General features: G+C 48.3%; 1 long non-coding RNA gene across 1 annotated transcript; it reads left to right on the top strand.

Moving 5' to 3' along the window:
* The first annotated feature begins 531 nt into the window (after nt 1-531).
* LOC115352792 lies at nt 532-3,352 on the top strand. The gene is made up of 3 exons (XR_003927262.1): nt 532-617; nt 1,880-1,961; nt 3,195-3,352. It is a non-coding gene; the product is annotated as an uncharacterized LOC115352792 (long non-coding RNA).
* The last annotated feature ends 8,330 nt before the right edge of the window (nt 3,353-11,682 follow it).

Genomic DNA, 11,682 nt, shown 5'->3' on the forward strand with positions numbered 1-11,682 from the left:
GTCCCGGCCTTCCTTGCCTGGGCTGGGGCACCGCGGTGCCCGAATCCCTTCAAACCTCCCAGGGAACGCCATTGCAGGCGGAGGGTGTCCCTTCTCGTTAGCCCAAATAACTGCATTGACCCGAGTAAGCAGCTCCTCAGGGGTTTCTGCTTTAGGCGATCAGCTCCGTCTCACACGTGAGAAGACGAAGGTGTAACTGCCGCGGACCAGCCCTGCGTGACGGTGGCCCCGATGTGAGGGAGAGCCGGTCCCGGGACGCAGGGATGGGGGACGGGTGGAGAAGGTCCCCGAGGCCAGCGGGTTGCAGGCAAGTCCCTGCTGGGAAGGAAGCCAGAGAGTCCTCCGGCCCGGGACGGCAGGTTTGTGGGACGGAGGGCGGGGAGGGGTCCCCCCCGGCTCTCCCCTGCTTCACCCTCAGGCGGCCACCGAGGGGCAGCAGACAGCCGCGGCGGGAGAGGCTCCCGCCCTGTCCCCTTCCCTCCCCCTTCTCCTGCCCTTCCCGCCGGCGGGCCGCGGGGGGTGCCCGCCCGCCGGGCTGCCTCGGAGCCTGCGGGGTGGCGAGGGCGGTGGTAGGCTGCGCCTCCGCCTTCGTCGTGGTTGAATACATGGCAAGTGAGGTGGGTTGGAAGGAAAGCCGGCGAGGGGACCGGGAGGAGAAGGACTGGAGAAGGCAGAGGCAGTGAGGGGAGATGGCGTACTTACCTCCGTAACCACTGCCCCCCCCCCCCCGCCCCGAGCAGGGCGAGGCGGTACCGAGCGGCAGCGGGTGCGGAGAGCCCGCTGTGATGGCGGGCTGGCCCGGGGTGCCCCAGCGCCTTGTGGGACCCGGGGCTGAGGTACGCGGGGGGCGTTTGTCCTGCCTCCCTTCTTCCCGCCTCTCCGTGGCAGTCTCCGGGAGATCTCCAGCTTCGTGAGGGGAAAACTACGCCCTGCCTCAGCGGCTGAGGGGTTCCTCTTGGTCACCGGCTTGCTGCGAACACGGACGCAGATCTCCGTAATGGCTGCTCCATGCATGGGGTGAGACAGGCTTGAACTGCAGAGGTCTTTTACAAACTCGGGCCTCTCTTCCCACGCACAAACGACCCTTTCCCCACCTCAGAACAAGAGCTGCGCTGCAGCTGAGGGACAGGACGAACGGGCAAAAGTCATCCAGATGAAGAAGTCCCTCTCCTCGGAAGGGGGAACGGTGCTCGTTTTCTTTCATGGCATTGTCCACTGCTATCACACGAGTAAAATCTTGGGGAATTTGGTGGCGTGAGCTTTCTTCCTTTATTCTCCTTCTGTTTTGCCAATTCATTCATAACAGGATTGGGTCCTGAAAGCTATTTCTGAGAGGGCGATTTCAGGTACCTTCACAAGACATCCGGAGAGTGTTGTGAAACTGAACAAGATATGCAGTGATATCAGCCATGACAGCACGGAAATCCAGGAAATTCTATTTACTCATTTTGCATCCAAAAATAAAAGCTTGAAAACATACCTTCCCCCCCGTACAATGGTTCTTGTGCCTTTCTGCTCTTCCCTGCTTGATTGCTGTTCTTCAGGCTCATAGCACTCACCTGCACCTGTGTTTTGGACATGATTTCTGTTGTTGGCAGCAAGTCCCAGACACAACCTCTATAAAATGGTATTTGCATTGGCATGAACTTAACTGGCTGCAAGCTGGGCCTAGCTTAATTGGTGCAAAATGCACATCTTTGCTTGTTTGCACAGAGGGAGGGACTAGCATCCTTTCTAGGGTGACGTGCCAGACTGTCTTTTTTGCGAAGGAAAGACTGAACATGCCACTAGAAGTCTTGCAGAGGTGTTGACTCAGCTGTTCTGTTCTCAGTGGCAGCTGAGACTCATTACTCTTTTCTTACTCTTACATTTCTTTCAGCATGACACAGTTAGCAGCTCCTGGCTTTGCTGCAGGCCATTCAAATTCTCCATGGGTGCTGTTTTTGCTACCTGTGCTGCAGGTAAGGGGCTCACACACTAGAGTTTCCACTAGTCAGATACCTGTATGATAAAGGCCACAACTGGGGGAAATGTCCTGTGCAAATAAGCCCTTCAGCTAAAATGGGTTCTGAAGATCTTAATCTGTAGGGTGTAAACTGCAAGGGTACATGGCCTGAGCTCCTGCAGGGCTCATTAGCCTGGAAATCAAGCAGGCTATATGAAATGAGGCTGAACTCCCCTGCTTTAGGATGAAGTTGTTGCTAACAGTTCCCAGCAGCGCTGGGGCATATGCCAGAAGTTAAGCTGGCAAAGATTAAAGGCTTCAGTTGAGCTAGGAGAAGGATTTCCTTTCCCTCCACCACCTGTCATGCTCTTCTGGTCTGTCTTCTCTGTGCATGGGATGAGTGAGCCTCGTAGCATGGAGTATTCAGCATTTTCTTCCCCTCACACAGACTAGATGGAAGCCTGGCATTCCAGGGGAGCTTCCTGTGCCTGGCCTATCTCTGATCTCCCCTCAGGTTTTTCTGCTTATTCTTGTTCTCCCTCTTATTTGCTTTTATTTCTCTCCTGTATTTTTTCCTGTTCATTTTGTTCTCCAGGTGGCCTGCCATTTAAGTTTCTCATCTCCCTGTATTTTTTTCCTTCATGACTCTGTATCTCCTTGCTCTGTTTCCTTGCTTCTGTGTGATGTGCAGCAGTCTCTGGCCAGTAACCAAAGCAAACTTCATCTGAAGACAAACACAGCTGCTGATAGAGTTGATTTTGATGCACCTGTTGCTTGCACCAATATGACTGCAACTGTAGCTGCCATCAGCTACGAGGATGCAGGTACCATACCAGGGTAGACCAGACCTCTGCTTTGCACCTTTCTGTTTTCTTTTTATTAATGCATTTTTAATTTTTTTTAAATTTTTTTTTCATGGAGAGGGAGAATTCTCTTGTTGTTTTATGATCCCCCTTCATTATTGTGTAGAACAAGTCAATAGATTTAATAATAGAATGAGTTACCTGGAAAATATGAGATGCAACAGAGCTGCTCAACAGGCCATGAACAGTGTTTTCAGCCTGCCCCCCTGTATAGCCCCAACCCAGGATTGGTTTAAAACCCAGTCAAGCTAATCGGTAGAGACAGGTTGAACAAAAGATGAAAAATCAGCAAGAGGCAGATGCTTTGCTGGCAAAAGATTAAAACATGCAGAGCTTATAGAGATAGATGTGTAATAGTTAATGGAACAACTTGAGGGTTTTCTCAGAATTGTGCAGATATGGGACTTCAAGGTAAACTGAACAGGAGATGACTGACCTGAGGCAGACCTTGAAATCTCAAAGATGAGAACTGGGACCAGACAAGACGAGAGAACTGAGACAAGAACTAATTAAAGGACTTTGATGAACGATAAGACCTGGGAACTGAGATTCCATTGAAAACTGACAAAGATTTTGGACTGAGATAATGGGTGGTAAAAAGGTATATAAGACTGAGAAACTTTTGGAGGGTTGCCATTCACTGTGGTGGTGGCCCAATTCTGAGTTGTTAATAAAGCAAACCTAGAGAAACCCATGCCTGAGAATTCTTTAACAAGTGTCCATTTATATTGTGGGGATAGTTAGGTGCTCTCAGCATGCATGGTCTTGGCACCACTGAGGGTGCTGTCAAGGACATCAGTGCTGAGAAATTTCCACCAACCATGCTGCTGTGACAGCCTCTCTGGCATGGTGGCAATCTCTCCAAGCAAACCAGGGGATGGTATCAACCTGGCAGCTTCATCTGCTTTCCAACTCTGCCTCCTAAATCACAGTCAGATTGCATCAGGCTTCTTTGCATGCTGAGAGGAACCAAGTAACAGTAGTTTCTTAATCTCCAACTTCCAGATGTTTCAATGTCTGCATGTGTGCAGATGTTCTTTTTTTTGTGTCAAAATATGTTGTGTCTTAGAAGAAAGCTCCATCCCCCTATCTAGTGTGGTGCTGCACACCCTCACAGGTACTCCTTTCCTGCCTGACAGTAAGGATGGCAGCATCCCAGACTGGAGGAGGTGAGAGTGTCCATTAGCACCAACAAAGCAAAGGTTCTGTGGCCGTAGCACAGTGAGGTTTAGCAGTTCGTGGCCATTCACTGTTGAGGGCAGGAGGACTTTCCCACACTATCATGTTGAATATGCATACTGTTTTCAGTGTGCCACGGACACTAACCAGATCAGCAGTCCCTTTGGCTTTGACAGTGCCCACCCCTTATTTAAAACTCGGACTCACCTGAGGTAACTGTGCCCTCCTGCCCCAGTAGCAGCAACAGGGGTGGGGGACAGCAGGAGAAGAAAAGGTAGGAGCTGTACTTGCTACAGCAGCAGAGTCCAATGCTATGTTTAAGAAAAGCCTCAGCCTTCTGAAGATGAAGCTGTCAAAATGTAAATCCCACACATGTGTGCTTAGTCCTAGCTTTTGTTCTCCTCAATTAACACCAATCTGTTTCTGCAGCCCTTTGAGTTGGTTTCTGTCTTGGAGACACAGCAGTGCGTGCAGGAATGAGAGCTGAGCTGGCCAAGATTGTTTGGCTTTCATAGGGAAAGGTTGCTTGGACAGAACAAAAAAGTTTCTGTGGAAAGTTTTGGTTTTCAATTTTTTTTTTTTTTTTTTTTTTTTTTTTTTTTTTTTTTTTTCTTTGGGAAGGGTTCTCCAGGCTGAAAAGGAGATTAGTTGGGTAGCTACTCCTGGGTGGTACTCAGGCTCATATCCCTTTTTAAACCTGGCTGTGGCATCCCAGTGGCGTGCCACAGGCTATCAGCTGTTTCAGAGGATGACACAGAATGTGGGTGAGACTGGGAGGGAAGGAGGGACCCTGTGTTTGTGTTGTGAGTCAGAATAAAAACATATCAGGGCGATGCTTTTCAGGAAACAGAATTGCTGATTTCTGGCCAGCTGTCTTCAAGCTTGGCTGAAGTCAGCCAGGAAAGGTATTTCTGGGAAAATGGAATTTCCCAAGTTTCTGATACTTTGTTTCATATCACACTGCAGCATTCCATTTTGATTTGTTTGTGTGCCTGGTTGTTTTTGGCCAAAACCCTCCTGTTCCGTTGCAGAGCTGCAATCCAAGCTCTTTTACTACCTCTTGCAGAACTGACTGGATCAGAATTAAACATTAAAAAATCTACAGAGGAGACCGTTCATCCTGTCCTTTCCAACAACAGAACTGCAAGGGTGGTAACTGGCAGCAGAACAGGGATAGTCCTGCTGCAGCCCTATGAACAATTTGTGCTGTAGTAAGTGGAGCTATTCTGCTTCAAACCATCTGCAAAGATACGATGCAAGCCCAATAAAGCAACTTTGGCTGTTGTTTTGGGATTTGGACTTAAGCCCATTTCACAGCTCACCCTGCTCCTTCTCCTTTAGGCGTGACTACAAAATCCCAGTATAGACATGGTTTGTCGCTTGAAGTCAAGATAAAGCTGTCCTGGTTCAAGTTTCTAGGGCTAAAGACCCAGGACAGACTGGGGCCAGAGAGAAGAAAACGATGTTTTCCTCATTCCCTGTCTCAGAGTATATTTCACCTGAATTGGGACTTTTTTCCTTGCCATGGGCTTTTGCCAAAACCCTTGGCCCCACCACTCCCTGCACAGCCACCATGCCCTTAGAGAACCTCTTTATCCCCATCTCTCCTTGCACTCATCTACTACCCACTGCTGCAGCTTGAATTTTCCTTCTGAAGATATGCAGATTCAAGAGAAGAGATGGACACAGGGCTGACTTTGGGATAGAGATCAGAGACAAATTTCACTGCCTAGCTACATTGCCTCTGTGATGCTCATGTATTTGTGCCTGAAAAGAAGCCTGCAGACATCGGGGTTGAAATACAGGGCAGGCAGGGTTTCCCCAGAGCTATTGGTGCTGGTGCAGCAAAGGGCTGTCCACGGGCTGGAACGAGATGGGGCATTTTCAGGCTGGGGATAGGAGCAGTGATGGCCCCAGCACGCAGAGGCAGATTCCTCGCCGGCTGTGCCTAGTGCAGGCTGCCCCACAGGCAATAGCAGGGGCCAATCCTGCCCGAGTCTCCTCAGCTCTGCTGGCTTATCCCTCATATTGCTGTGCCACAGATGTGTAGGCAGCTGCCTGCTGCCTCTGGGGTGGCATGGAAGAAGCTGGGTAGTGCTGAGCACTACCACAAATGTCTCCAAGAAATTCCTCTGGTAATGGAAGGGCCTTGCAAATGGACAGCTAGAGCTGCAGAGATGCGTTCTATCCCAGCCCGGCTTGCTTTGCCTCTGCCTGGCTCCTATTCCCTCTTTATGGGAAGAGTTTCCTTGATCAGTTAAATGAGGTGGAGTAACCAAAGGGCAGTGTCATCATCCAGTGCAGTCTCTTGGCAGTGAGGAGAGAAGCGTCCGGATGGTACCTGGATGGTGCAGAAAAGAGAGTGAGGAAAATCCTTTATGCTTAGGCAGACTTTTCCCATTCCCTTTTTTTCTTTCTTCAAACACCAGGTTTCAAAACAGAAGTTATTTCACTGTCTGCTCCCCCTTATCATCCAGTTCAAACTCTTTGCAAATCATTAGGGCAGCATGTGCCTTATAAAAAAAGGAAGCAAGCTTAATAACAGGGATCAGTAATTTTTCTGGGGTATTTATCTGCCTCTTGTTTTTCGAGCTCTGAACTGTCCCTCCTGTTCTTTTTCCCAGGGGCCTGGACAAATATATAATGTCAGATGAGTGGCTGTGACGCAGGTCTGAGGCTAGAGGGGCTGAGATGTAAGGAAAGACTTCAGAACCTGACAACAAAGGTCAACGTCACCCAAGAGGCTACAGAGAGATGTGCTAGGGAGTGCTGTAGTTTTGTGATATGCTGGTTTTGGTGGCAATTGTTTCCTATAAAGCTCCTGGCTTGTACAGATTCTCCTGTCCTATTCAACTCTGGGAGGTGATAAAGGCTCCTTAACAAGATCCCAAATAGACGTGGGGGACAGAAAGGCCCAGCTGGTGGGGGACCAACATCCAATATGTGCACAGGAAATATTTCCTGATACTCCACAAGATTCAGGAGAGGAAAATGAATCACAAAAATGCAGTTATGTTATGGTTTCTATTTCACTGAATAATAAAGAGCAGCATACTGAATGAGATAAATTGAACTAAAAAATTATGACTCATGTGTCCCATGACTGAGCTGTCAGAACAAGATGTTTTGTATTCCTGCTTGAGTTACATACCTGCTGATTATCTCACATCATGTTTTTCACATCATGTGGTATCCAATCTTTCACTGAAATAACAAATATGGCCAGAGTGCTCAAAAGGCAAAATGACTGTGGACACATCGATCAAAGTAATTCGTATTCTTCTTTTCTTCATTGGGTGCTTACCAATCTAGTTACCTAACCTGCTTTCTCTATAACCCTCTCAGACCCCTGTAATTAATAATACTTATTAATTACCCAGCAGACCCCTGACCATTAATGCCAGACCCAGTCAGTCCTGTTAGTCATTGGTAGGTGCCGTAGATTTGTTCTAGCTCAGTTGTGGGCCCACAGCCACATTCTGTCAGGGCTCTGCCGAGTCCCCCCAGCCGTAATTTTGTGCCAGCATGTGCCCTGCATGTGTGAAGCTGATGCTCCAGGTGGTACCGAGCACGGCTCGTGCTGTGCGTTGCAAGGATGCGCTCCTGTTGCACAGAGCAGATGTTTGGGCAACTTCCCAGGAAGGGACTCACTGTTTCTGAGGGCAACCACCATCCCATGACATGACCTTAAGTAAAGCCATCCCCCTCTGTGGTGGGAGGGCTAGCATGTTATCTCAGCAGAGCAGCATGTCATTTTCATCCAGTCCTGGGACACTGCAGCAGCAGGAGGAGGCAGTGCAAGCCCTGGATGTTTGGAGGAAATTACAGCTGTTGCAATGAGCATGTGTCTGTCCACTAAGGGCTTTCAGGGGTCACAAATACAAGCAATATGGTTTGTGGAGCTAGAGGTGAAGTAATATGTAGAATGAGAAATGGCGTCTGGAGAAGAGATACAGGCGTTGCTTAGTGTCAGCCCATCCCATACTGCTTACCCCTTTGGAGGAAGTTGTTGACAGGCACATTCTGGTGAACAGAGATGCTGCAGTTTAGGAAAGTACTATCCCATCTCTTGACTTCATCTCAGGTGATGTTTATTGCTGTCAGAGCAGGGTCACTGGAATGGATGATGTAAACAAATGCATACTGCATGTTATCCTGCAGGAAACTTTCCCATCAAATCTCCACTCAGTCTATTGCAGGCTGAGTGTCAGCATCTTATCTTAAAAGTGTTCTGTGTCTCAATCTCCAATCTCCAAAGAGGCCCATTCCTTAGTAGTGTAAGTTTTTTCAGTCGAAGGTAGGTGAGTTTATCACAACCTTGAGCTTCATGAATTTCCACCACAAACTTCCATTTGTGTTTTTTTTATGACAGAAGTGGCACATTTAATACCTCAGATGTCTGCATTCCTAGCCGACCTTTTCTGGTAGTATCTTTGATCCTTCTCACCTTTCAGAAAGTTGCACTGTTGCCACAGATACTTACAATGCATGCACAACCAACCATGTCAGAATGAACACACTCATCATGCACGTCTTTACAGCCTCTTCCAAGCCACACACAAAGTTTGCCCATCAGGTGAGGGCAGCGTACATTGGTTAGCCAGCACCCGCAGTGCTTGCTTTGTCCCTCATGGAGAGAAGTGGTTTCTGAGGCAGCCAGCACTCAAGCCAAGAGAGTTTGACAAGCTGGTGTCAACACCTGGCACTAGCTCCAGCACTAGCCCTGAAATCCCTGAAGCTCCTTGTCCCTCAGAAGTGACAGGCCTCAGCAATTTTTCTTCAGGTACTCCATAAAAAGAGAAATGGAAACCAAAATCCTCATGCAGTTTTGGGATACCCCAGGTAGTGGAAAAAACCCCAAGGCCGGTTCCTGGAGGGCCAAATAGCTCTGTCACTGTACTAGGCCAAAGCTGGCTCTGTGCATCCAAGCAGTGTTGAGCCTGAGGTTGTGGGAGCAGCTCGGAACACCTGGCATTTGTTTTCAAGCGTGAACATTAGAATTTGCTGTGCTGCATGTTTGCCAAGCCTTTGAAGAACTAGTTTTACAAGGTCAGGTCGGAGGATGGCCTGGTGTATGCCTGGGGAGATGTGGCTCAAGACAGTCACGAGTATGTGCATGGAATGTTTTTATCTTTAACTGTTCTGAGGACTGGCAAACATCCCAGCTGAGCCAGATATGCGCTCCTGTGTTAGTAATATTGGCTGTATGCCCATAGTTCTTTCCAGATCCTTGTTGAAACATATGTAAGTTTGATCTGTTTGTGAAATAAAGGAAATCTTGTCCAGATAGCTTGAGCGCTTGATTTAGTCGCCGCAGAGGTAACCTACCCTCCTGGACCACGGAGCGCTGCTGACGCACAGAGTGTGGCACAGCTCACCTTGAGGCAGAGCTGGTCCCTTCATGGGTCTGTGAGGAGTCACTCGGGTGTCATTGCCCCCTGGACTCCTAGGCTCAGGAACAAGTCTGCAGAGTCTCTGCAGCACTCTCTCGAGACACATCTGGAGGTCTTTGTTAGGTTAGGCTTGGTGTCCTGTGAAAGTATTTGTAATGTTTCCAGACCTGAGCAGGCAGTCCTGTGCCTCAGCTAATGAACGCAGCCGGACTTTGCATGGAGGCAGCTAACCTCTCTGCATCCACAGTGCAGTTAATCTGCAAGCAGAATATGAGCTCCCGAGCGACTGGTAGTTGTAGCTGCTCCTCAGTGTCACCCTAGGATTGTGAATCTTGCTAGTTTTGCCTTGGCTGTGTTTTCAGAAGGGGGCTGGCAAAGTTGCTGAGCTGCACTGTGTTCTTCTAGCATAGCAGGTGAACAGTAGTAACTCTGTGGGACTTGGGAGCTACTATCTTTCCTAAATGTTGTGTGGATTGTCTGGCTCATAGTTCCCAAACGAGTTTCACCATGTCTAGTGCACACAGGCGACTCCTGGGGGGTTACAAAAGCGACCCAGCCTTGGGTTGCCTTGAGGCCCTGTCTCTCTGCAGAGACGATTCACGGGGAGCTGTGCAGACAGCTTAGACCTGGGTTGTCTGATAAACACTAAACTAAACAGGGCAGTGGCTGCACCATTCAAAGAACCAACACCTGAACTGAGCCTTGAAATCCCTTAACAAATAGTATGCCCTGAGTCTCAATCCAACCACTATTCAGTTGCTGAGGAAGCAAGGTTAAAAAAAAAAACAAAAACAAACCCAAAACTGGAGGGTTTCAGCTTCAGTTTCAAATGACAACCTTGTATATTCAAACAATCACAGACCAACAAAGGAAAGATAAGGGAAAACTCCACTCAGATATACATAATCCATTTAGGCCTATATCATACTCCACTCAGACGTAGTCATACGCACCATTCCACAAGTCAGGGGATAAAAACTCTAAGATTCAGGTTGGAAAGGGGGGAGTCACTTCTCCAACTATACAGTTGGCTTGCGAAGGAAACACACAGACACACACACCCACCTTGATCAGGACACCGGTTGAGGTAACTTCCCTGGGATTGAGAGCCCTTACCTGGAGGGGTAAGTGAATATTGTTTATGCTTTAAGTTTGTAAATGCGTTTGTGGTTGTCTGTGAATCGCTTGTGGTTGTAATAATGTACTACTCTTGCCTTAAAAAATTGCAATAGTGCATTCCTCCATTGTATCTAAAACCTGCAATAGTGGTGTGTTAAGTCTGTAAGTGAAGTTCAAATAAGTTGTTTGCTTGAACCTTGCAGTTAAGTCTGTGAGTGAAGTTCAAGTCGTTTGCTTGAACCTTGCAGTTAAGTCCTTTTCCGTCACAAATGTCTCCCCAGGTGGGACTTGGGAGCTACTATCTTTCCTAAATGTCTCCCCAGGAAGTTAGTATAACAAAACTCAAAAAGACCTTGAGGAAGGGGAATGTGATTTTATTTTACAAATCTCAAAAAAAATGGATTTTGCCCCCTTGCACTCTTATCCATATACTCACCAGCACCAAGATGTGTGCATCTCGGTGGCCTGGCCAGGACCGCTTATGTGCAAGAGAGATGGTGCAGGGTACTTACTAGATCTCAATAAGAAAGGCCTGACAACAAATGGCTTAATAAAACATTTGTTTTAATAAGACAGAATAAGAAGAGGAATATAGACAGTGAGTAAATCTAACATCCCTTCAGACTGGGCACCCAGCGTTCGTGCAGCATTGGACAGACTCCGGATGGATTTTCCCACGGCACATTGTGCAGATCCTGCCCGTGAAGGGAAGCTCCCCCTTTTTGGTCATCTCAGCTTTTATATATTTTCTTACAGGAACACAATTCTGTTCCTAAAGGACGTTCCAACTTCCTGCTGCACATGTCAATAACGACAGGGCCAGGCCGGTGGTGCAATCGCTGGTACCAAGCAGGAGCTGCCTGGAGGCTCCTCTGTTACAGTCAACCAGCTGGGTTTATCCTGCGGCCAAGGGACATGTGTAGGGACACAGCCTGAAGGCCATGCTGCACGGCACAGCACAGACCTGTGTATATAAATCAGATTACATTAGTAACATATGGGCTTCTCAGTCCCTAAGCACTATGCCCAAGAGAGCAGACACGGGCTGTCCGAGATCACCAGCTCCTCAAGTGCCATGTCTTCTGCAAGGCTCCCAACACATGGTCCCCTCTCTTCCTCCACAGGGGGAACTCTCCACCTTGTGGGTTTGGCAGGGAAGATAAGTAAGCTTTGCCGATACCTT

Source organism: Aquila chrysaetos, chromosome 17 (genome assembly GCF_900496995.4).
Source record: "Aquila chrysaetos chrysaetos chromosome 17, bAquChr1.4, whole genome shotgun sequence".
NCBI classification, from domain to species: Eukaryota; Metazoa; Chordata; class Aves; order Accipitriformes; family Accipitridae; genus Aquila; species Aquila chrysaetos.